The sequence below is a fragment of the Sinocyclocheilus rhinocerous genome, unplaced genomic scaffold, assembly GCF_001515625.1.
Source record: "Sinocyclocheilus rhinocerous isolate Xijiao unplaced genomic scaffold, SAMN03320098_v1.1 scaffold2309, whole genome shotgun sequence".
Lineage (NCBI taxonomy): Eukaryota > Metazoa > Chordata > Actinopteri > Cypriniformes > Cyprinidae > Sinocyclocheilus > Sinocyclocheilus rhinocerous.
In genome coordinates this window covers 285,976-313,975 of record NW_015644615.1, presented here as the reverse complement: position 1 = coordinate 313,975, position 28,000 = coordinate 285,976, and the positions used below count along the sequence as shown (strand labels likewise).

The 28,000-nt window shown below is 41.7% G+C and overlaps 1 pseudogene; it reads right to left on the bottom strand.

The window, feature by feature from the left end:
• LOC107758374 (uncharacterized) lies at positions 1 to 28,000 on the bottom strand (annotated as a pseudogene).

Here is a 28,000-nt window from a genome sequence, read left to right as displayed (position 1 = left end):
TTAGTACTTCAAGGTAAACTAGAAGAAAATGAGAAGTGATGTCATGGCAACTAGCTGAAATAAGTGTATTTTTAATATATATATATATATATATATATATAATATATTAATATATAAAATATTTTATTTTGGTTTCTTTGTTTAATGGGTTTCGTTTAAATTTGTGTTTTAGCTAATGATAAACCCGAGTCATTCATAAATAAAACAGGTCGGATTTCTGTACTAATAAACTGTGATAAAATGTGTTTTGAATACACAATAACCAGGTTTATATATTTATCATCACTAAATCCAATTTGTTTCAATCTCATACATTTAAACACTGAACAGTAAGGTCCCACTAGTTAACATTTGTTAACGCATTCACTAACCATGAGCAATACATTTGTAACTGTTCATTATCAGTTTATATCAGCTCAGGTCTGTTAAATTATATTAACAGATACAAGTTTGATTTTAATAAAAGTTTGTTTTAATACTAGTAAATGTTCAAATGAATATTAAATAAGATCAATAAATGCTTTAGAAGTATTTTTCATAGTTAGTTAATGTTAACTAATGCAGTTATAACTAAAGGTAACTAATGAAACCTCATCATAAAGTGTTATTTTAACTAACTGAATATTGCTTGTTCCACAGCTTTTTTACCAAATTATTATTTTTTTCTTTACAATGAACAGATTTATGCTGACTCAAAGCAATTTGAATTGATGCATTCTGAAAATGATTCTTTAAATAAAATCAAGTAGTTAATAATGAACTATCGCCTGATGTTTTGAGTGCAGAAATCTGACCCATTTCATTGATGTATTGTATATGCCTTTCAAATACAGGCCCAAATGTTTTTTGAGTGCATAAAGAATATAAAAGCTTTGTTTTCATTACTAGACAGCCCCTGGCGTGGTTGAAGAGCGTCTGCTTCTTGAAGGACAGTGTGCTGGACAGGATGGAGAAGTCGGCCGCTCCCAGAGAGGAGAAATACGAGCGGCACAGAGATCTGTTGATCATCGAGTAGCTGAAACACAGACAGACAAACGTGTGACGATCCGGATCCTACTCGTGTCTCGTCTTCATGAGCTGAACATGTGTTTGTGTTTTCAGACGTACTTGTAATAGATGAGCACTTCAGCGGGATACTGAGAGAAGGCAGAGAGATCGGCGCTCTTGATGTAGTGATGCATGCAGGTCAGCTGAGGGACAATCACACATCAACACATCTCATCTCATCGTCATATGTGTGGCAACTACTGAATAAACCATTAAACTCACTATATTTTACGATATAAATAAGCCTATTAAATCTGATGCATGAAGGCTTTTAAATGATCAACGTAATCAAACTTTGCTGTTAAACCTGTTTCACTCAATCTGCTCCACACCTTCTGTCGTCTGATTGAGAGTTTTATCCAATCAAAACTCTTTTAGTGTAATTGTACAAACGTCCAGCTTCAGCTCGAGCTTCACATGTCTTTCTGCTGTCAAATCTTGACTGATTTTTAGCAAGTAACCGTCAGAATAACTTTGATATTGTTAGTAATATTTCAAGATGATTTGTTTTGTGTCCTCAGTATCACTTTCCATCCTGTCCTTTGGCATAATTTCTTTAAAATTACTAAAGCCACTTCCTGAATGACATCACCCTCCAGGATATGACATCGTTTTGGAGGGAAACAGCAGCACTGACATCAGCATTATCAATGAATCTGTGACGTCTGAAAAGGTTAAACATTCTGTTTATTTTCTTGTGTAAATGATAAGGCTGAAGGGTTTGATGTTGACCAGAGCAGATTTATGAAAGTCTATTCTTTTATAAATGTTTCATGAGGTTCAGCAGAACATGAAGGAGCATCTTAATGTAAATGACAATGATTGGTTTCTAAATTAAGCAACAAAAGCCTGTGACTGATGTGCTTGTTCACCTGTGACTCCTGCAGGACGAGCATCTGATTGGCTCGCCGTCTGCAGCCGCGGATCAGACTCAGGACTTTACTAGTGCTGAAGCTCTGGATTCGTGAACAGGTGAAGCCCTGCAGCACCTGGAAGGACATGCTACACACACACACACACACACACACACAGGTTAACATGGTCAAAACTAAAACACCTCCATTTAATCTGACTGATAACTCTCTTCACTCACTCATCTGGGTTGCTGAACTGTGCAGCGACGGTTTCAAAGATCAAAACGGCCTGAGAGGAAGAGAAATTCAGCCATTTAACATATGCACTACAACACACTTGCTAACACATGCAACATGACCTTAATAACTTTATGTGCAATAAATATATATTTCAATATTTTAATGTGCGGTACATACATCTCAATATACATGTCATTAATCAAGGGAAAGCATTTGTAAACGGTATATATATATATATATATATATATACAGGTGCATCTCAATAAAGTGGGTTTTTGTTAAATGTGAGCCAAAATCATCACAATTAAAAGAACCAAAGACTTAAACTACTTCAGTCTGTGTGCACTGAATTTATGTAATACACGAGTTTCACAATTTGAGTTGAATTACTGAAATAAATGAACTTTTCCACGACATTCTAATTTATTGAGATGCACCTGTATATATATATATATAGACACCTGACACACCTGCTCGTGTTTCCATTTCTTCCGGTTGACCGTCTGCACAGCCGCGGATGACTGCGGCACATCCAGCAGGAAGATGCGCGGGATTTCCGTCGCCATGAGGTCAGGAACGTTTGTGATGATGGCGTCAGACGAGCTGTTGACAGCGATGATCTAAAGAGAGACAGAGAGAGACGTCACGAGACGAAGCTGAGCTGAACCGGAGCCGTGTGAATGTGAGCGAGAGTTACCTGGCTAACGATGGTCTGCTGGACGATCACAGGGGCGCCGATGACGTTGGTCACGAACAATTCAGATTTCATTGCCTCAAGGAAGATTTCTCCTGAGATTACTCTGAAGATTGATGATTGAACACCGATGATCAGTGAACCCAAGTTCTGCAGACTGGCTGCATGATTAATCTGCCACAGACACAGATGTGTGTTAATACATCGAAAATTATACGACAGACAGTTTCCAGGGATGCACGACATTAGATTCTTGCCGATATCCGATATGCCGATATTTTTCAAATCATTTTGGCTGATAACCAATGCCTAACCCTAACCCTAACCAATATATATTTCCTTTTGTTTTGAAACAACACCTGTGCAGAAATTACAAAAGCAAAAGAGCTGTACAAATACTAAAAATCTTTTAGAGCTCCTTGTATCTAAGATTTTATAATCCATAGTAAATATATTACATATTAATGATTAAATCTGTATATATGTATATAAATTATTTAATTTACAAATGTCATGTTTGTGATTTTTCTTGATGTAAGCTATAGCTTCTGACCTTTAAATCAAAACAGACTCATGATTTTATGACATCAATTACTGCTTTGTTTGTATTTTACTTTTCATTTCATTACAAGTAGGCCTACAGCGCACCCTACATAAATAAAAGGCCTCACCGGAGGGGCGTTGACTCTGTCGCACACCGGACTTGTCGTTCTGTACTCACATTCTCAGATTAAATGCTGTGATCCAAAACAGTGAATCTAATCACCATTCAGGCAAAAGTTCCTTCATGAATGACCGCACTGCTGACCTGATCTTATCGCTATCACACCCTGAGCACATGTTAGCTACTCGTGTTATCGGCATCATTTTATTTTCAAACCCAATGTTTACATTTTAAGCCTTCATCAGCCGACGATCCGATAATATTATGCATCCCTAACAGTTTCCATACTGGAATTTAACTGGCAGAGATTACTGTGAGTTAGTAATTGAATCACGGGTTTATTCAACAAAATTGATTCATTCAGGAATTAAACAAGTGACAGTCTTTATATGTGAGTCAATAAATCATTGATTCAACCAATTCACTTAACAACACTGATTCATTCAGGAAGGAAAAGAGTTATTGTCTTTATGAACGAATCATTGATTCAACAATTCATTCAACAACACTGATTCATTCAGGACCAAAACAAGTGATTGTCTTTATGAATGAATCATCGATACAAAAATACCTTCAACAACGCTGATTCATTTCAGGAACATAAAAAAAAGTCTTTATGACTCAATGAATCTTTGATTCAACCCATTCGTTCAACAACACTGATTCATTCAGGAATAAACACCGCTCAGAGACACGTAAGGTGTTGATTTGTTTGGCTTTGAATTGGTATTGGTGTGAGCCTCGATGGTGTCCACCGTCAGAACCTCCGCATTACTCGCCAGAGCCGCCGACACCTGCGCGCACACACACACACACACACGTCTAGCTTATACAGAGCTTACTTCTGCTGACGTAAACACACACAAACACTCCTGTACGTACTTCAGGTAGAACATCTGTGCAGTTCTGATGGATGCTGGATGAGATGATCTTCAGATGCTCCGGACTCAGCTGAAGGAAGGAGCTCGCAGGAGCCAAGCAGCGGAACTTCAGAGGAAGACTATGAACACAAGCAAACATTAAGCAGCCTTGGTTGGTTTGCTGGTCTAAATCAGATCAGGGGTGTCAAACTCAATTCCTGGAGGGCCGGAGCCCTGCAGAGTTTTGTTCCAACCCTGTTTCAACACCCATACCATGTATGTTCAAATAAGCCTGAAGGACTTGATTAGTTGGATCAGGTGTGTTTAATTAGGGTTGAATCTAAACTCTGCAGGGCTCCGGCCCTCCAGGAATTGAGCTTGACACCCCTGGTTTAGATGGTCCAACAGACAAGTGGCCACAGACCAACCTTCTCAGGGGGGATTTTTCAAACCATAGTATTGTAAATTAGTGTGAACTAGCCTTCATTTGATGAGAGTGGCTCATGCTGGATTTAAATGACTTTTCATGTACACTATTAAAAATGAAGCTTCTTTATTGGCATTGTCCATTCCATGAAGAACCTTTAACATCCATGGAATCTTTCCATCGCACAAAAGATTCTTTAAAATGGAAAAAAAGTTCTTAAAATATTCACGATGGTTCTTTCAAGAACTATTCACTGAAAGGTTCTATGTGGCATCACTGTGAAAACCTGCTTTTGGAAGCTTTATTTTCAGGAGTGTAGTTCAGTAAGATGTGATTAAGATTGGTTATTGAGAGTGTGGCTGGTGTCTCTCACTAGTAGGCGCTGAAGGACGGATTCATCTCGAACAGCAGAGTCACGTAGTGCGTCTCTGACCTCTGGCACGCGAGCCGGCGGCATCAGCGACAGGAAGGTGGTCAGATTGGGGAACTGGAAACTCATGAAGGAGGACGTCAGGAAAGCATAGTAGCTCTGGTTAGCATAGCAGCGCAGTGGGGCGGGGCCTGTGGAGACAGAAGGATGCTGGGTGAGTGGATGGAGGGATGAATACATGTATAGATGGACGGATGGATGGACACCTGTGAGAGAGCCGAGGATCAGCTGGTAGATCTGATTTTGTGTCGCCAGCTGGAAGGTGGAGCTGGACGAGTTCAACAGCTGCACCCTGGAAGAGCAAACATCAGTGAGCACGCAGTCGGTTTGTTTGTTTGGGTGCGTGTGTGTGTGTGTGTGTGTGAGTCTTACGCCTGCTGGCTGATGGGACAGGGTCGCTGCAGGACGACACTGAAGTAGGACGTCACATGTTGAACGGTGATGTTGGCTATGAAGGACGGCAGTATGTTCAGGATCCAGATCTGCAGATCAGCGTCTGATGACGTGGTCAGATTGGCCCTGTTAAACACCTGCTGCAGAAACGCCTCCTGCACGGGGGATGGGAGAACAACGCCCTGCGTCTGACAGACACAGACCACAACCAATCAGAACACAGAAACACCTCAGACAGCCAATCAGAACACAGAGACACCTCAGACGGCCAATCAGAACACAGATACACCTCTGACAGCCAATCAGAACACAGATACACCTCAGACGGCCAATCAGAACACAGATACACCTCTGACAGCCAATCAGAACACAGATACACCTCAGACGGCCAATCAGAACACAGATACACCTCAGACGGCCAATCAGAACACAGATACACCTCGGACGGCCAATCAGAACACAGATACACCTCGGACAGCCGATCAGAGCACAGACACACCTCAATTCTGACCGAAGAGCTGCAGGTTATCCAGGTTCACGAGGAACGGCTGAAAAACAAAGACATTTTTGAGTTTGGAACGACATGAGGGTGAAGATGAACTATTCCGTTAAGAGCGAACGGATACAGACAACAGAAAAAAGATCGGAGCTCTTCAAGACGTAGGTTGACACACCTGAATGGAGCCAAACTGGAGGAGGTCGTCCAGTGTGATGAAGCTCAAGAAGACGGAGATGTAGTCTGCGAACCAGGCGGTGGAGTTGAGATCAGGATTAGAGGTGTTATAGCATTTAGGAGTTGAACCTGAAGCTGAGAACACAAAGACAAACGGCTCACCATCAGACAAATCCTCATTGTTATTAGACATCAGAATCAGTCACGCAGTCGATCAAAGTAACTCACAGGTGTTGTGGTAAACCAGGATGGAACCGTAGATGTTGCTCGGAGAAAACTCAGCTGCACTGTAGTTGTATTTAGCCATCACTGAAACACTAAACAGAGAAACGCACAGAATCTGCCATCGTTAGATGTCTTTAGAAGAAAACTAGTTGCACTGAGCAGCTAGTGTTGAGCCTCAATGAGATTCTAGCGAAATTAAAGAACAACCTGATGTGATGTCATTTTTATACAAAATCAGGCCAAAATGAAGTTTATGTGGAGTTTGTTTCTGAAACATTTTACCCCTAAGTGACGAACAAAGTCGTTTACGCTAATGGAACACATAGTTAAGGTACGGTCACATTAACCAGAGCTCTGTGAAAAGGACTTCTGTGTGAGCTGTGCTTCATACAGTACATCGCTACCCTACTAAATGGACCTTTTTTGTCTGCAAAATCTCTCCAGAATTTCTCTGATGTGACCGCACTTTAGGCCTATTTGTTAGATTCTCCCCAACACAATGTAATGTGTGAAAACTGCTACTCACAACTTCTTGAAGGAGAGACAGGAGGCGTTTAGCATGACGTCTGGAGCGATGAACGGTGAGGTGAGGAGAGGCAGGTACTGAACCAGTCGATGATCAAACCACTGATTCACTTCAGACTGGACGTCCACTTTCAGAACCTGAGGCCAGACGCAGGACAACACCTGCCGGGCCAAACCCACGGGCAACAGTGGCTCCTGCGGGACACAGAGAGAAACGCTTTATCATTTAGTGCCACCTTATCATAATTAGGACGATGAATCTGTGCTGCTTTGGCCATTTCACTGTAAATGAGAGTAATTCAGGAGCTGCTTAACATCCCGAGCGGTTAATATAAGGCTTTCAGAACCAGATATTATCAGATTTAATCTAGAGAGTCATTACATTAGTTTATGGTGACAGATGTCCATACCGTCTGTAAGTACTGAGGCGTCTTTGGGTAAATTCTGAAAAGCCGGCAGATTTCGGCAACATCGTCTACAGCGTTGGGCCGGTTCAGGAGACTGCTGACCTCCGCTGGAGACACCGACTCCATCAGCTGTGAGGAGACACACATGCTAAATAACAGCAGAGCGGACAATATGAAGAGTTAAAGGTGTGCTTAGCGATTTGGTGCACATGTTTTTCTCTAAAGCAACGGTTCTCAACCTTTTTGACTCCCATTGTCCACAACAATATTCAGAGGTTCCCCTTTAATTATAATCTATGGACAGTTAGGGTCATCTTCAGGCTCCCACATGGACCCCTGGTTGGGAACCACTAAATTAAAGAAATATTCAGCTATTGGCTCATTCATGACTCTATCATTGGATCTAATCAGTAATCGGCAGATGGAGGCGGTCTGGCGTCTCTGACCTCTGGCACGCGAGCCGGCGGCATCAGCGACAGGAAGGTGGTCAGATTGGGGAACTGGAAACTCATGAAGGAGGACGTCAGGAAAGCATAGTAGCTCTGGTTAGCATAGCAGCGCAGTGGGGCGGGGCCTGTGGAGACAGAAGGATGCTGGGTGAGTGGATGGAGGGATGAATACATGTATAGATGGACGGATGGATGGACACCTGTGAGAGAGCCGAGGATCAGCTGGTAGATCTGATCTTGTGTCGCCAGCTGGAAGGTGGAGCTGGACGAGTTCAACAGCTGCACCCTGGAAGAGCAAACATCAGTGAGCACGCAGACGGGTTGTGTGTGTGTGTGTGTGTGTGTGTGTGAGAGAGAGTCTTACGCCTGCTGGCTGATGGGACAGGGTCGCTTCAGGACGACGCTGAAGTAGGACGTCACGTGTTGGACTGTAATGTTGGATACGAAGGAAGGCAGTATGTTCAGGATCCAGATCTGCAGATCAGTGTCTGATATCGTGGTCAGATTGGCCCTGTCAAACACCTGCTGCAGAAACGCCTCCTGGACAGGAGGAGGGAGAACCACGCCCTGCGTCTGACAGACACACAGCCAATCAGAACACAGAGACACCTCAGACGGCCAATCAGAACACAGAGACACCTCAGACGGCCAATCAGAACACAGATACACCTCAGACGGCCAATCAGAACACAGATACACCTCTGACAGCCAATCAGAACACAGATACACCTCAGACGGCCAATCAGAACACAGATACACCTCGGACGGCCAATCAGAACACAGATACACCTCGGACAGCCGATCAGAACACAGACACACCTCAATTGCCCACTGAGAACTAGTAGGGCTGAAACTAAAGATTATTTTGATAATCGATTAAGTAGATAAAATATATATTTTATTTTGTTTATTTTATTGGGGGAAAACATGTTTGTAACAAAGTTCTTAGTCACGGGAAGAAGGAGGCGGGAACCGGCGAACATTCAAATAAACTTTAATAATAAAATAAACACAAAATAGCGCGACAGCCCCTCACGGACGACTGCCGCGCACAAACGAAACCAAAACACAAAATAAAATCCAGGCCTGGTCCTCTCTCGTCCAACACTGTAGTCACTCCTCCTTTATCCTTCCGGAGCTCCTCCGTGAGACTCGAGACCGGTGAGTGGGTGCAGGTGTCCCTCATTAGCAATCACTCCACCGGCCTCGCTCCGTTCCCACGGCTCTCGGCCCCGCCCCCACTCGTCACAATGTTATTCCATCAGAATTAGGACTTCAAATGAATGATTGTTTTTTAAAAAGATTAATCGGACAATTATTTCTGTGAATAATGGGTAAAAGGCCAAATTTTACTTTTATTTATTGGAGAAAAAAATACATATTATTCCACATTCATGCACCACAAACTAATGATTATTTTGATAATTGATTAATCGACCAGTTGTGTCTGTGAATAATCTCTTAATTGGATAAAGTACTAGATTTTATTGTTTTTATTTTATTGGAAAACAACAACAACAACAACAACATGTAATTCCAGATTCATACAGCACAAGTGGCTGTTCAGAAGTAGATCTGCAACTAAGGTTTCTTTTTGATAATCAATTAATCGGCCAACCAGAACACAGATACACCACATGCAGCCAATCAGAGAGAAGAGCAGAGCATCTGAGCTGTGACTGGCTGAGAGTATCCATGTTGATGAATAGTATGTGTTAGGTGTGTGTGTCACCTGTAGCGAAGCGGAGAGGAATGTGAAGAACGATGTGAATTGAGCGTCCGGCACGTAGAGCAGCAGATTATTAACCGCAGCAGCGCTGGACAGGAATCCAGGAGTGCTGGAAACCTCCACTAACTGCCTCAGGCTCAACAGATTCAGGGTGTCGAACTGCACACACACAGAGGAGCACGTCAACATACGCATCTGTACATGCCAAGTGTGTGTGTGTGTGTGTGTGTTCGTACCACATTAAAGCTGGGGTTGAGCGTCTGCAGGTCGGTGATTGTGGTGAAAACAGAGAAACGTCCAAAGCTGCTGATCAGCCAATCAGAGCTGCTCTGAGAGACGTTCACACACCCTAAACACAGAGCAACACGTCACAGCTGAGCACTCGCTACAGATCCCTATGTGTGTGTGTGTGTGTGTGTCCAACCTGCAGTGCTGTTCTGAGAGAGGAAGATTTTGATGAAGTCAACGTAGACGTTAGCTTGTGTATCGGTGGACATGACATCAAAACTCTGACTGAAGCTCCCTGTGTGTGTGTGTGTGTGTGTGTTTGTGTGCGAAACTCACATGCTCCTGTAGGTGTCACAGCTGAAGTCTCTGGTGGACAGACAGGACAGGAATGTCTCGGAGGCGTAGGGTAAAAATGGGCGGAGCCTGGAGTCAAACCAGCGCTGGACAAATGAATCATCTCTCAGATTGGTGGAGCTGAAGGAGCTCAGAGTGACCTCTCCAATCACATTCAAGAATGACTCTGAGGGGCGGGACTTGTTCAGCCTCTGACAGAGACACACACAGTTCATCATTTAGTTTGACTTTGTTTTTAATTTTATGTTGTTCATTTATTTGTTAATATTACTTATAAGAACTTTTGCACCATTGTCACTCTCCACAGGTGAGCTCTGAACATTTTAAACATCTTTATTATATGAAATCAGAGTTTTTGGCCATTTTCAAATTTATCTACTTAGGAGAGAATTGCAAAAATGCTGTCTTAGTGTTGACTGAAGGCCAAAACACAGAGAAAAATATGCGTTTTCCAGTGTATGTGGACTGATGTAGACGTAGCCTGGATTACATATAAGTGGACAGAGACGAGTGTAGTCGTGTACCGTGTGGGCGAGCAGGTCGAGCGCTGGACCCAGCACAGGGTTGACCTTCTGCGTGAAGAGTTTCCACGTCTCATCGGACACGCTTTCATTCCCATTGAGACCGCATGACAACACCGTGGCCAGGTCCTGTGAGCTCAGATCTGTCAACTGAACACACACACACAAAACATTACATACATAAGATAGATATTTTCAGAGAGAGAGAGTGTGTGTGTTCACACGTCTGTGTACAGTGTGTTTCACGTACCTCTGCACATGCGTACTGTGTGATGCTGAATTCACAGAGCCGACCACCATCATGAGACGAGCCGAGATATGCCGACAGAACAGAGCTGGAACACACACACTTATGAGGATGACAGAAACTTTAAACGACCAATCAGAGCACAGATACTCCACAGATGGCCAGTCAGACTGAAACTAGCGATTACTTTGATAATCGATTAATCGGCTGACTGTTTCATCGAATAATCATATGAAAGTATGTCTGTTTGAGTTCTAAAATCATCTGAAGGCTCATTGAAGTTGTTCGACGCACCTGTTGACGCTCCCGCACACTGTCGTTTCTGAGAGAGAAAGAGAGAGAGAGACTGCCGTCAACTCACGATTACAGACAGAAATAACCAAACAAGCCAATCACAGATGATCACTAACCGTTCACTGGTGTGACGCCACACTGGAAGAGACAGAAGAAGAGCATCAGATGAGCTTAAATCATCAGCATACTTTTAAAAATTGCACTTACTATGCAAATAATATCATTCAAATAATATACTCAAGTGCAAAGTGAATATAATGTTTTCAGATACTTACCTGCAGGATATTTCCAATTAAATGAAAATGCATTACAGTTTAAACGTCTATTAAATGCACTAGTTGACCTTAAGAGTGTTTTTTTACCCACTTAACTACATCTTCATATGTAGTTTCATTATTACTTTCATTGTCTTTGAAATATGGTTAAAGTACTGCTGAATTTATGATCAACTAAAATACACTTTAATGTCATTTCTATTCAAACTTGTATATCATGCATTTAAATACATTTGTAATGATGAAGTTGCAACTAGTTATATTATATAACACAAAATTATAATCAAGTACTTTACATGTGCTTTAGTCAACACATCAAAATAGTGTACTTCTTTAAAGCATGACTAAAGATTATTAAACCATAATGATTTAAAATGCACTTTTAAATGGACTGAAAGTTTGTTTACAAATTAAAAGTTTAAAAGTGTACTTAAGTGTGTCGAGAAACATAGTCATGAAAGTGTCTCTCTTTAAGTAGTTTTTTTTTTTAAATAGACTTTTAAGATTTGAAGTACACTATACGTGCATAATCAATACAATTAAGCGCACGTCTATTTCCCCAGGGCACCTTCAACACTCACCTGTCTGCTGGAGCTCACACAACCTGAGACAGACAGAGAGAGAGACACTCATGAGTGTGTGTGTGTAATGTTTGATATATACTCACACAGCAGGGAACCTAATTCAGGTGAACATGTGACTTAAAACAAACGTCTCATGACAGTCGAAGTGCTCTGGTCTCACCCTGCGGCACGTTCTGAAGAAGAGCTGATTTACTCCTCAGAATCACTGACTCCAGATCCACCGGCACGCTGACCATCAGATGATCCAGACGGTGGAAGCTAGCAAACAGACGGACAGACAGACGCGTGAGCACGAGACCGTGAGAGTCAGCACACCAAACACATCAAACACATGACGACACTCACATGATCTGATATGACACGCAGGAGACGTTCCTCTGTCAGAAAGAAACACGTCTGGGTGTTAAAGGTGGGACAACAATGAGAAACAGATGCAAAAGTGCACTGAAAACTCTTTTACCGTCTTTGATGACTCAACCATGATGGGAAGCGTGTAGAGGATCCTCTCTTTCTGTGGAGATGCGGTCAGGTGATCGAACACGGCATTGATGACCACACTTTTCTCTGGAAGACCAGGAACATCATCAAACATCAGACCGACCAGCTGCTCTGGAGAGAGATAGAGCAGGCCGCTCATCTGGAAACAGAGAAGAACGCAAGCAGATACCAAGTTAAAACACTTCAAAAACACTTGTCTTGTTTTCTAGTAAAATACCTTGAGAAGCAACACTGTGGAAGATATTGCATCCCATTCTGAGAGAATCTTAAATCAAATTTCTTAGTTCTTGCTTTAAAATCAACATTCAAGGATAATTCACCTCATTTTCTAAATGATCTATAGATCCTGTTGTGAACATTTCATCTGTACATACGTTTCATTTATTAAAAATACAGTATTGTTTAATCAGAATGTCATAACTGGATCTTCCAGTGAAACATCAGATTTTTCCAATCGTTGAATCCACTCAAACCCGGTCCCTTTCTTATAATCTACTGCAAACTTGCATTCAGATCCGCCTCCATTTTAGAGAGCCACGCCCACATCTGCATGCAATCAGCAACTGACACACAGAATCAAGCCCCACCTTAAACTCCACCCCTGCAAGCTCATGCTTAGTATCTTACTCAGTTGCTTCTCAGGTAACTGTAGCGTTTTAGAGGTGTTTAGACATCTGACGAGAAAACACAAATACTGAGGAATGCAGTGTAAATATGTAGTGTTGACTGTACCGGGTTGAACTGTGGGTTGAGCGAGATCAGCTGATTCAGAGGAACGAGAGCAGAGAACTGTCCGAAGTTACTGATGAGCCACTGAGAGCTGTCGTTGGACACACACGCCGCACCTGAACACACACACACACACACACACACACTCAATATCACAGCAATACAGTGTTATTAATGAGCTGATCTGACCCAGACAGAAGAACGACACACAGAGGAGCATCTATCCCGTACCTGCTCTCGAGAGGAACGGGATGATGAAGTGTGACACGGTTATTCGGCGCTGAACGTCATTCATGCGGAGAAATCCTGCATCGAACGCTCCAACCCTTCATCACACACACACACGTCAATATCTTATCACTCAGACTCCAAAACTATTCTGATTCACTGATACTCAGATCCATAAAACACTCTGAGATATTCATACACTGATACTCAGCATTTTTGACTTGTTTTAAATATTTAAACAGAAAGAGAGGAAGATCTGGGCCGTTTACACTGTCTGGAAGCTCTGGCAGCTGAAGTTCTGGCTGCGCAGGCACTGCAGGAAGGTCCCGGATGCGCTCGGCAGGAACGCTCGCAGGTGTTCATCAAGCCACAGCGCAGCGGCGCTCTCGTCCATCAGTCTGTCCAGCCGCAGCTCCTGCAGGACGTCCAGCACCACTGAAGCAGAGCTGCTGCTCCCCCACACCGACTACACACAGAGAAGATCGTCAGCACAGCAAACGACTCCAAACAGCGCAGCTGCAATCTTTGTAAACTAACATTGAGAACTCAGAATGTATTAATGTAGGAATTTCTGTGCTGTTTACAGTCAGTCAGAGCCGCTCAATCGTCTTTTACAGACCGAGTGGTTCTGATTCTGTGAGATTTTAGTGTCATTTATATACTCGTTTTTTTATTTTTTATTTTAAATTTTTATATTTTATTTTATTTTATTTAAGTTTATTTCAGATATTTTTAGTTATTGTACTACCTCAAGTTAAACTAAACAATAATGTTGATTTGGCATCTAGGTGGAATACAGTATATATTTTTAAATATTTTATTTCAGTTAACATTTATTTTATTTCAAGTAACACACATGTTTTTGGCAACACTTTACAAGGTTCCATTTGTTAATATTTGTTAACAAGAACAATAAATGAAAAGAATCATTTATTAATCTTAATGCTGATCTCTTCATTTACTAATACATTTTTAAAATCAAATGTTTTATCTTTTAATATTATTACCTGAATTGACAAAATGACCAGCTGCAAAGATCAATAAATACTGTGACAAAAGTATTGCTCATTGTTAGTTACTATTAGGTAATACATTAACTACAGTTAACTAATGGGACCTTATTGTAAAATGTTACCATGTGTATGGTTTCGGTTTTAGCTGCAGTGTGCTGTGAATCAGACAGAAGAGAATCTGTCTTGTACCTGGTTGGAGAGCTGCTCGAGGGCGACGTCCAGCAGGTGTGAGACTCTGGTCAGGAAGAGTTTCCAGCTCTCAGCTGAGCTCATGCCATCCACAGACAGATGCATGTCCAGCAGTGAGACCAGATACTCCAGACTCACATTCAGCACCTGAACACACACGTGAACACACCTGTTTACACCACTGATTATAGAGCCGCATTCCAGTATACAGACTCATATGTGATTACCGGGGCACATGCATGCTCTGTGATACTCAAGCCACACAACAGTCCATCGGCTGGGCACTGCTGTAATGTAGAACTGGACAGAGAGGACACAGTTAGTCAGAGCTGGGAAAAACTAAACAGGAAAATGAAGCAGTGATTAAAACTTTACGCTACCTGTCCACCTCACTGCACACCTGAGTCTCTGAAACACACACAAACAGAGGAAAACATCAACACAGACACACAACTGCACACTCACACATGATCAGGAAATGATAGTGATGCTTTGTTCCTAGTGATGAAGGGGAATCACTCAATACCGTTGAATGGAGTCATGGGACACTGCAGAGGAAAAGACAAATGCAGCGTTAAATGCACACAACAGACTTAAAGTCGTGTTTAATTCTGTAAAAATAAAAATAAAAGTGATTTAAAATAACAAACACACCTCATTCACAACTGGGAGAAGAGCGCAATCTGTGAGGACACTCAAAAACAGCGTTAATAAGGAACGTGGGAAAAGAACATAACGGCTGACAGAACACAGATGATACGCCGCTGACCTGTAGGAGTCGTGCGGCTGAACTTATAAACACTCGCCCAGATGATGGGCTCCAGATCACCCACTCCTGAGCTCAAGATCTGCTCCAGCCTCGTGAAGCTGATTCACAACACAACAGAGGTAGTCAAGAAGATTTGGTCATTAATGCAACTGTGTCAGATGGTTATTAATAAACAAACACTTACATTATCTGGTTGGTTTGACAGCTGAGTGGACTCTAGAAAAGAAAACCAGTAGAACTCATTTATTTCCATTCAGAGGAATATCACTGTAAGCAGCAGTAACAGGGATGAGCACAGCAGAACAAACATTATAACACAAGCGTGATCAAAAGCTGAATAGGACACTATGATACTGGAATGGGATCGATTAAAGATGGTTTGTTTGCAATATCAAAAACATCCAAAAAAAATCTAATTAATGAAATTTATACAAGTACTGGTGTAATTCAATAGAGCATTGTGTTTCTACATCATTGGATAAAAAGATAAAATGACTGACTCTAAACTGTTGTTTCCACTACAGAATTGGAGATACAGACCCCACATTTGGCATAATAGCTTTTAAGACTCTCTCAAACGAGCTAGCCAAATTTCAACTTCTTAATATATACACAGTTCTAGAAACTGCTGAAGACCTCCAGCCTCATCTCTGAAAAACTTCTCACCGTTATGGAGAAGATATACAGGAGCTCAAGAACATCAGGAAATCTTTGTTTCACAGGAGACACGAGCAGATGATCAAACACTCGATTGATGACAACATCCTTCGGTGGAAGACCAGGGAGATCCACAACCATCAGTCCAACCATCTGCTCTGGAGTGAGATTGTCCAGGGTCTCCAACTAAACACACACAGAAGAACAAGAGAATAACAATGAAGCGTAAAGATGTTGGTGTTATGTTTGTCAATCTTGTTTGATGAAATCACATGTGAAGATGTGAAGACATACGGGATCAAAGAGTCTGTTGATGGAGAGCAGATCTGCCAGAGACACAAACCGAGAGAACGGGCCAAAGTTCTTCTGTAGCCACTCAGCGCTGTTGTTAGCATTCGACACACAGCCCACATCTGACACACACAGTGAAATCACCTTCATGAACTCCAGAACCTTCACATGAAACATCTGTGAACCTCCAGCTCACCTGTTGTGTTTCTTCTGAGGAAGGGCAGGATGAAGAAGTTCACCATGTTTCTTCCTTGAGTCTCATTGACAAGTTTGACCTCCGACAGACTGAGAAATGGTTGAAAATAATGTTGAACAAGCATCTTATCAGCTCATGATAGTCCTGGGCTATTGTTGAGGAAATGCTTTTCTTACATGTGCTGGTAGGTTTGGCAGCTGAGGTTTTTGCTGCTGGTGCACCGCAGTAGGGATGATGACACAAATGGTAAAAACGGCTTCAGATTTTGATCAAACAACATGCTGATGAAAGCGATGTCACTCCATTGGTCAGAACTGATGGTCTCCAGTCTCAGCTCTCCAATCACATCCAGCACTTGGGACACAACATCACCTCTGATTGGCTGAGACTGATGATGTAATGAGAGGAATTACTGTCAGATTCCCAGTCAATCTTCCAGTAAACACTAGAGGAGAGTTGTACAAGGCTTTTTACCATATTTGCTGCTTCGCTGGAAAAGATGATGAGGGCTTGATTCAGAACATCATTTGCTTTAGTGAGAATCAGTTTCCAGATCTCCTTGGAGTAACTGCTGCTGCTGGATAGTTGACACTTCAGGAGTTCAGCCAGGTTTGCAGCAGTGAAGTCTGTGAGCTACAAACACAGAAGATTTCATCAGTGGACATCGACGTTCAGGAAATATCATGGTGATTCCAGAAACTGCTGCACATTTGGAGGGATGTAGATTCCCAGACAATCATCAACATCAGCTCATTTTAACTGAGTTTTCTGCTCGTGGTCTTCTTACCGAAGAGCAAGCGTACTGCTGCTGGTCCACACTACAGGGGGCGCTCACGAGTCCCGCGGACAGGAGAGTCTCGTTACTGTGGGGTAGATAAACTCTTCTCTTTATTTTGATTTACTTGACATGAATATAATTTTCAGTTAAAAGTCCATAATGAACACTACCTGCTGATTCCATCACAAATTGAGGTTTCTGTAAAAGTAAAAGAAAGAAAAGAAGAAAAACAGACAAGAGTATATTTTTGAATTGACAGTGCATTTTGTTGTTTCTCTACAGTACTTTACAGCTTATTTACAATATTTAACTTACCATTGATTGGTGTTGAAATACACTGCAAAGCACATGACCACAAATCAATAATAGTTCATTAAGTACTTTTCTTTTTTGTATGTGAAAATATCAACTCATGAGGTTAAAACTTGAGTTTCTCACCGTAACAGGTGGAGGAAAACAGTCTGTTAAAAACACAATAGTAAAATCTCAGATTTATAGTATAGAAAAATGTGTTTGTCAATCAACTTAGAGACTAAATTGCTGACTAAATTTGCTTAAAACATTTACTTAGTCTGCCATAATTTTAATTTGTTTTGTTTGCGTGCATGTATCTGTACCAGAAGGTGCCATCTGTTCCAGCAGACTCGTGTAGTCCTTGATGGGTTGCATCATGTGTGGAGGAACCACAGATTTCTGCAGCCTCTGAACTCTGAAAGAGAGAGAAATCATGTGAACCTGTGACTGAAGCGGTTCAGAAACAGTAATGAAACAGTATTTAAGTGTTACTTACATCTGCTGGTATGATGAGCACTCCAAACCCATCTGACATCAAAACAAAACGAGAAACAATTCAGCTTACTCCAAAGCGATTATACAGACAGACAGTCTTTGGCAGAGATGCTCTTACCCGGCCAGCGAGTATGATGAGATATCCAAGCATCTCAAGCAGACCACGGTCTTCAGGAGAAACCAGGATGTGATCAAAAACCATGTTTATGATGATGTTTTTCTCTGGGAGACCTGCAAAATTCTCAACTATGAGTTCAGCTGTCTGTCTGGGAGTGAGAACCACCAATGCATCTATCTGAAATGCACAAAGAAAACATTTCATTTAACAAACAGAATTTCAAGGGGTCATGAACTCAGAAATCAAAATTCCCTTGATCTTTTGGCATATAAGAGGTCATTGTACTATAAAAATATTTCTTAAATATTTATAAAAGTTTCAGAACTCAAAACTTTCTTGTTAGTCTAAAAATAGCTTAAATTGAAGCCAGTCTGAACAAACGACATCTTGTGGAATGTGCCACTCTTGATGTAATAGTGTGGCTAAACCCCGCCTCCACAGAAGATCAACATCCTGTTTAGCACCGCCCACCGATTCTATGTCACTGACTGTTTAGCCCCGCCCACCAATTCTACATCACTGCCTGTTCAGCCCCGCCCACCGATTCTACATCGCTGCCTGTTTTGCTCCGCCCACCGATTCGCGCTTGTAGTGTAAATAACGACAGGTGAACGCAGGTCTACACAGAAGCCAAACGATGAAGATGCTCTGAAGACAACAAGATGCTGTGCAGTGCCAAGTTGTGGAAAAACAGTAAAAAAAAAACAGTTTTCATTGCCTTCCTTCTGATCCCAACATTAGGAATGAGTGGATGAACTTTATTTTTAATGAAGTTCCAGACCGCGCCGGTAAGAACTTGGTCCTTTGTTCACTTCATTTTACCGCGGATTCGTTTAAAAACAAGGTACAATTTGATGTGGGATTTTCAGAAAGATTGAAACTAAAAGACGATGCTGTGCGACTATATTGGATCCGACAGTAATGTCGCAACACACAAGTGTGAGTAACTGTTTTTATTACGGGATCACTATTGCTTTGTCTGTTAAACAGATCGTTTGATATGTACTGAGTATTTATGCGTCCATCTGTGAGGAATGTTGGCTGTCAAACATACACAATTGTTAGCCAATCACAGCAGTGGGCGTTTACTTCCGAGTCTACAATTCGCCACGCCTATTCAAACAGAGTGTTCTGATGAGGGGGTTAAAACAGAACCGCCTATTACTTCTTAATTATAATGATTTTTTTAAAATGTAAAAATCTTCATAACATTATAAGTGGACCTCAGAGAACAGTACAAAATAAAAAAAATAAAGGCAATTCATCACCCCTTTAACAGAAATCCAATTCATCAATCAGATGAGAAGGTCAAGAATTTAGATAAATTGACATTTTAGAGATAGAATAAAACAAACTGAGATGTTCTTGTCAGTGGGATTGTGGGTAACTCACAGCATTGAAGTCTTGGTTCAGCTGGTACATTTCACTCAACGTTGCAAACTCTGAAAATTCACCAAGATTCAGAGTAACCCAGATGCTGCTGTTCTCCGCTGGGCAGCCACCTGAAAACATGTTGGTAACATATTTTTATTGATGGATGGATGGACGGATAGATGGATAAACTGATGGATAAACAGATGGATAGATGTACCTGAAACATTTTGTCGGCTCAGGAAGGATGAGATGAAATACTGATAAACATCCTGCGCACCTTTTTCTGACATCAGGTGCATGTTGTCACTGAGTTCTGAAACACTGAAAGGACAACATGTAGGTCAGGTGAGAGTGGAGGTCAGCTGAGAATAGAGTTCATCTGGTGGGATTAGCACTTATGCGTTCAGTGGACGTACAGTATCTGGAAGGTTTGGCAGCTGAACCCTTTGTGACTGAGGCACGTGAGATATTCTGGAGTCAGTGTGGAGAGAAGAGGTTTTAACTTGATCTGGAACCATAATCTCACAAACGACTCATCCTGCAAGTTGCTCATCGTGAAGGTATCATGAACCATTTGGTCCAGGATGTCACTGAAGGGGGAACTCTGGGAACTGAAGTTCTGGGAGAGTGGCAAGAAGCAACATGCAAGAAGAATTTGTTTTAAAAACATTCCTCATTAAATGCATTGGTTTGTACACAGCTGATGTGAGGTCTGGCCGATCTTACAGTCATGGAGAGCTGCTGCAGCAGAGCGTTGAGGTTCTGGGAGAGATGCAGGAGGACATTCAGGAGCGTCTCCTCGTTGAGCGTGAGGTTTGAGCGTGCTGCGCAGTGCAGGACAGTGGCCACATGTTCCACCAGGTCCGTCAGCTGGGAAGACAAACACACTGTGTGAGCTATCATATGAAATTATGATGTCATGCCAGCAGAGAACATGCTTGGAATAATGTGTATGTATGTTTCCAGCATGCGTTTAGCTTACCCCACACGTTCTATTATCAATAAAGACACTGCAGATGTCCTGACTTCCATTCTGGGCTCCAGCTCCCATCCCCGTCTCAATGTAGCTAAAGAAAACATGTTCCCATTACTTTATCAGAGGAAGCTTTTGGATAACTATGACAGTACTAGCATATTAAACTCACAACTGGTTATGGAAGACAGCCGTGAGGTTGGGGTGGATTTCTATCTGGCCGGGAGGAAGGAATCGCCGGAGTACGGGAGAAACCACATGTGTGAACCAGTCGTTAACGTTCATGGGGTCAAAAGTGACCAGCTGTTGGCTGGAATTCTGCTTGAACGGTGCAGCGAGCTCGTCGAGCGTCAGGTTTATCATGGCCTGCACCAGTGTGGTGCTCCGCATGCTGTTCAAGTTTTGCTTAAGGAAGAGAGCAGACATAGACAGCAGAATTCAGGAGATGGGGTTTGGGTTTATAATGCCTTACCGAATGTGTGTGTGTGTGTGCTGTTACCTGCTGCGTCAAGGACACAAACTGTCTAACAAAACTCCTGACAGGACTAAATGCCGTCATGAATCCATTCAACGCCTGAAGCCACATGTAAGAACAGATAAATCATTCAATATCTCAGTAGATTAGCATATCATAGTCTCTCAAACATCTACTATTACTACTCGTCTACATCAGAGCTGGGCAACACTGGCCCTCAAGATCCACTTTCCTGCAGAGTTCAGCTTTAACCCTGATCAAACGAAACCATCTGTAACTTTCTATTAATCCTGAAGACCTTGAGTAGCTTGTTCCGGTGTGTTTGATTAGGGTTGCAGCTGAACTCTGCAGGAAAATGGATCTCGAGTCCTGATCTACATCTGTGAGACTGTGACTGGCATGATTCTTGCCTGTCCGAGAGGGTCTTGAGGTGAGGCGGATGGAACGGTGCTCATATAAAACACTGTGCTGTTATTTGAAGGCCATGGATCCTCAGAGGGCATCAGAGAGGAAAGCAAACTCTGAAACACCAGGCCGAGGGAGCTGTCAGTCAAGCCCACCACCTCCGGATGAAGGAGAAGCTCTGCCTTCTGTTCTGGACTCAAGAGGTGCAAAACCTCCAGCTGACAAGACAGGGAAGAACTTCAGAACATCTCCAGGACATCATTGCCATCGAATGAGCATCAGGATAACATCAGATGCAAAAGAGTGTTCCTACCCCACTGAAGAGCACGTTGATGGATGTGAAGTCTCGCACTTGAGCCATGACCGAGAACGAGCCGAAGTTTTTCATGAGCCAGTCCTCAGTGCTGTCCTCCAGATCTACACAACCTACAACAACACACAATCAAACCTGCACAAAACCTTCAAGAACACAAACAACATGGACTGAAAGTTTTCACAACACAACACGCCGGTGAAGTGTTACCTGAGGATGTGTTTCTAGAGAGAAATGGGTACATGAAGAAAGAATAGATCCACTTCTGTCGCACTGGATCCAGACCGGAGAAATGCTGACTCAACTCCTTCACACTATACACACAACAAGCAGACACAGTCAAACACAGACATACACAATGAAGTCCTCATTCATATTCTGCTTCTAGTGTATTAAATGCACATGTGCGTGTTGTCGTACACAGTCTGGTAGGCGCTGCAGCTGAAGTTTCTGTTGCTGAGGCATGTGAGGAAGTTTCTGGAGATGGACGACAGCAGAGGAGTGAGTTTGATGTCCAGCCACGCTCTGATCACGTGATCCTCGTTCTTACTGATGCCTCCCGACAAATCCACGACTGGCACGCCGGCCACACTGGAGCGCTGCGAGACAGACAGCATCACGGTGGAGCCGCAGCAGTGAAGGCTCATGGGATATGTGTGTGTGTGTGTGAGTGCTGGTGTACCATGAAGGAGTAGATGTCCAGAGTGGCGCTGATGAGTCCCTTCAGGTGAAGGATGTGGTCTGCATCAGGCTCTGATGGGACACCTGCACACGTCAGGAAGCTCCGCGTGGGACCGTCCAACTGAGACACCAATAAATACAGCACAGATTGAGAATGAGAGTTTACGGCATTAAATGTGGGTTCGAGTCCCATTCGAGGGAAGTCTGTTCACTCTGCGACCATACTTGCAATGCCTCCGGGCATCTATATCAGACACCAAGTCCGGTGAAGTGGTACCTGAGGATGTGTTTCTAGAGAGAAATGGGTACATGAAGAAAGAATAGATCCACTTCTGTCGCACTGGATCCAGACCGGAGAAATGCTGACTCAACTCCTTCACACTATACACACAACAAGCAGACACAGTCAAACACAGACATACACAATGAAGTCCTCATTCATATTCTGCTTCTAGTGTATTAAATGCACATGTGCGTGTTGTCGTACACAGTCTGGTAGGCGCTGCAGCTGAAGTTTCTGTTGCTGAGGCATGTGAGGAAGTTTCTGGAGATGGACGACAGCAGAGGAGTGAGTTTGATGTCCAGCCACGCTCTGATCACGTGATCCTCGTTCTTACTGATGCCTCCCGACAAATCCACGACTGGCACGCCGGCCACACTGGAGCGCTGCGAGACAGACAGCATCACGGTGGAGCCGCAGCAGTGAAGGCTCATGGGATATGTGTGTGTGTGTGTGAGTGCTGGTGTACCATGAAGGAGTAGACGTCCAGAGCGGCGCTGATGAGTCCCTTCAGGTTCAGGATGTGGTCTGCGTCAGGCTCTGATGGGATGCCTGCACACGTCAGGAAGCTCTGCGTGGGACCGTCCAACTGAGACAACAATAAAAATAGCACCGATTGAGAGAATGAGAGTTTACAGCATCAAAAGTCCCATTCAGAGAAGTCTGTTTGCATGCAATTGCAACACCTCCAGGCATCTATTTCGGCACCCAAGACCGAGTTCTTTCAACTTGAATGGAGAAATCCTGAAATCTCAAAAACCACTAGAAACTCTCACATTTAAATGACATATTTCACACCAGCAACAAAATCTGACATGAACTGTCCCATAAATGTTTCTTATACTCAAATAGCGTTAAAAAAAGCTTATATTTCAGGCAGGAGTTTGGGTTCCTTGCCACTGTCACCACTGGCCTGATGAGCTGGGGTTTAAAAGACACTCAGTATTCAGAAATGTTGATTTAACTACACTGACACTATCAGATGAGAACAAAACTTGAACTGAATTGAACGACGCGTCTCTTTTGTAGAGCTGCCTAACAGATTTAGTTTCATAACTGATGAATTGTACAACATTAACACTGTTGTTTTCCTGTTTAACACTGTGAGGCATCTTCGAAACAATCAGCATTGTATAAAGTGCTATATAAACAGATGTGGCTTGACCTGATCCTGTTCTCCTGCCAGCCTGGATTTTGCCTCTATCCTGCTGTTCAGAGTTCTACAGAAAGCATCATTCCCATGTTTTATACGTTATCTGAACAGCAGGAGCTGCTCTAGAGGGGCTTAGAGTCTATAAGTAACATGTTCCACAGGCTTTCCCCAGTGGCTGATGGGAGTGGTGAGGATTCATTGTGTCTGTGATCTGTTTTTTGTCCAGACTACTTTTATTTAGAAAGAGTGGTCATGTTCCCTTTGGTTTCATGTTTCTGTCTGGAGGCTTGTTGTCCCATCAGCCTGTTTGTGTCTATCTCCAGTGTTCTTCTGCTGCTACATGTGTCTTGTTAATGGTTTTGATTAGTCTTTGATTGTGTCATTTTAGTTCTTTAATGCTAAAAAACTGCATTAGAGTTCTTTGTAATATGACTTTGCTCATCTTGCATTATTGTTTAGTTCATAGTGAGTTTGTGTGTTTAGCTGCTGTCTTACCAAAACAGTGTGTGTGTGTGTGTGTGTGTGTGTGTGTGTGTGTGTGTGTGAACTCACATCAGTGCATTGTTCTGCTGTAAGTCCAGCACTGGTTCCACTGGTTTGACTGTGAATCATGAAATGACATGAGATTAATGTGGGCAGAGGGAGGAAACAGAGCTGAATGGCAAGTGAGCGATAGGTCATGGTGATGGATGAAAGTCAGAAATGTCAAGTCATTTCACAACAACAACATAAAACACAAGAAAGACTGCATTCTGGATCGTTCCTTTTGTCACCAAGGTTTCTTTAGCTTGCATAATAGAAATATCTGAAGCGTTTCACCCACCTCTGCATTGCTGAACATACGCTGCCTGAAAATAGAGAGAGACAGAGAGTCACGACTTACATCTGTGATAATGTACAGTAACTGAGTAAAATAAACTCAGATGGAGAGATCAAGCCTGCATTTATCCTGCGCATTACACAGCTACTACCAAATAAATACATTAAACAGTCATGACAATGTTTGAAAGACACCACTGAGCAATCACATTCAGGTAATCCAGAGCATGAAATAACCACCCAGACACTCATAACATGTATATTATGCACCTTTTTGTTGATCAGTGTGCTGTTTTTCATTCATTAGTATAAATATAAATGAGAATTGTGGACTCACCGAAACCCATCACTCCCACATACAGGAGCAGGAACATCAGAGGCATTCTCATGAGGACAGATCTCCTTCTCTTAGACGTTTGTGTGAAATACAACTCTTAGGGAAACAAACAAAATGCCAGATGAATGGAATGCTAATTTACTGCCCTTACATTGATCTCTAAATTGAATTACTGAAAACAGGAGTTTCGTTCGTCTCATGTTTTCAGCTTGACATAATATACAAGAAACCTTTCACAGCAGTCTGAAGAAGGGATACAAATAACCCTGAACTGACACACACACACACACACACAGGTTTGTTTTTGTGAAAAGTGGGGACATCCCATAGGCGTAATGGTTTTTATACTGTACAAACTGTATATGCTATTGCCCTACACCAACCCTATAATATAATATAATATAATATAATATAATATAATATAATACCAGTCAAAAGTTTGGAATAATTAAAATATGTAAATGTTGAGCAGCAAATCATCATATTAGAATGATTTCTGAAGATCATGTGACACTGAAGACTGGAGTAATGATGCTGAAAATACAGCTGCGCATCACAGAAATACATTACAGTTTAACAGATATTCACAGAGAAAACTGCTGTTTTACATTGTAATAATATTTCATAATATTTACTGTATTTTTGATCAAATAAATGCAGCCTTAGTGAGCAGAAGAGACTTCATTCAAAAGTGTTCAAATATGTTAATTATTACAATCTTTCACTATAATATTCAATATAATATAATATGATATATAACATTATATTATATGGAAAGAATGTGATATATTATTGAATATACATTATATATTTAAAATCAATTGAATAATAATAACTTAAACTAATTAAAACATGAACTCAAAGATCATTTCCTAAACCTGTAATGCAGCTGTTAATATGAATTAGCATCAGCTAGAAATCAGAGACCTGTGTCAGGTGTTCTGGGGAGCTGTGGGCGGTGTGGCGTCATGTGATAGATAACAAACACAAAACAACAGCGCATTCTCACACACATCTCTGTCATTCCACACGAAACACAATAGAGCAGCTGGTCGGACCGGTCGAGCGAGGAGATCAACACACTCCTGAGCCAGACGCACTCGCACGCTCTTCAAGACAATTGTCATCCCATAAAACACAACAATCAGGCATAAAAACAATGACGTTCTGCCTCTCATGCTCAGGACTGACTTATGAAACATGATGGGGGTCAAATAAGTGTCTGTGTGTATTTGGGATGGAAGGAAACCATAAACAAGATGTGAAACTTTACAGGTACAAATTCAAAAGAATGACAAAGCCTGGAAAATATGTTTTTAATCACTTCCTACGACTATGTTATCAGTCTAAAAACTGACTCATACACAAAGAGCAAATTCATAGAGTAGTAATCTCTAGATTTGATGGAGAGAAAACGCATCACTTCATATAACATATCAGATGATGAATGGTGTTGGAAAAATCTTGAACATTTTTGAGTGTGCATGAATCATATTCATATATTCTGGGATATCAACTGTGTGACTGAATTGATAGTGACACACGATGACAAAGGGATTTTCAGCAATGCACCTCGGCAACATGAAAAAGTCTATAAATTGCTCATAGCACATAAAATATGGGAAGGAACTAAACTTTCAAGACTTAAATGATCATTTTGGTAATTTTGTAAGTGTACATAACCAACATGCTCTCACTGTGTTCTTATTTAACTTCCTGTTTTCTACCTCTGTAAATATGTAAACTATCAATCAAATGCAAGTTTCAAAATGTGCCAATGATTCAAATAATTTAATTAATAAAAAAATACAACAACAACTGGAAAAGACGAGTTCACAGCACTCGCATGCTGTTGCCCGATTGTTGGTTTGATTCTGCTTCTGTTCATTTATAAGTTACTTCGGATAAAAGCGTCTGCTAAATGAGTGTAAATGTAATTCTATTGCTTCATATCCAAGACTGAGACAGCAGCACTAATTCCCATGATATGACATGTGATATGCTGCTTTGACACAATCGGTATTATTAAGCGCTATATAAATAAAGGTGACATGTGAGAAACTCCTGGGAGACGTCTCAGTCACGTCTCAATTCTCCAGATACGAGACCTAAATCACCATCAGCTCATGATGGAAAAATAATGTTTGACCTGATCTTTCAAAGGCCAAACTCTTACGTGATCTTCAACCAAAATCTGTGAAACTCACACTGTGAAAATCTGTGAAACTCACAACTGAACATTTGGTAACACTGGTTACACTACTTTAGTTAGCTACATTAGATAACATGAACAACAATGAAAAATACTTCTAAGGCAGTTAAAGTTAATTCGTATTTACAAATACATTATTAAAATCAAAGGTTGTATCTGTTAATATTATTTAACGGACCTGAGCAAACATGAACTAACAAGGAGTAGTTGTATTTTTATTAACTAATTTAAAGATGAATAAACACTGTAACAAATGAATTGCTCATTGAATGCATTAACTAATGGGACTTTATTGTAAAGTGTTACTGAAATGTTCAGTGTAGAGGCGCACAAAGCTCATCTCATGATGAAGAATATAATAACTCTACATCACACTCATCTAAGAGTTCAAATCTGATCAGATCAATAAGAGATCGGATTTTACAGCCTTTTAAGTGACTCTTAGTCAATCCGGCTGTGTCCCAATCATTAAAACACCCACCACACTCTCAGAGGAGTATTACCAGAGTAACAGCACAACACATACAGGTAAAACAGTGCAGCTCTTTACATGGAGAAATCACTGAGCTTACCTGTCAGGTGTGTTTGTGGTGAAGAACTGAA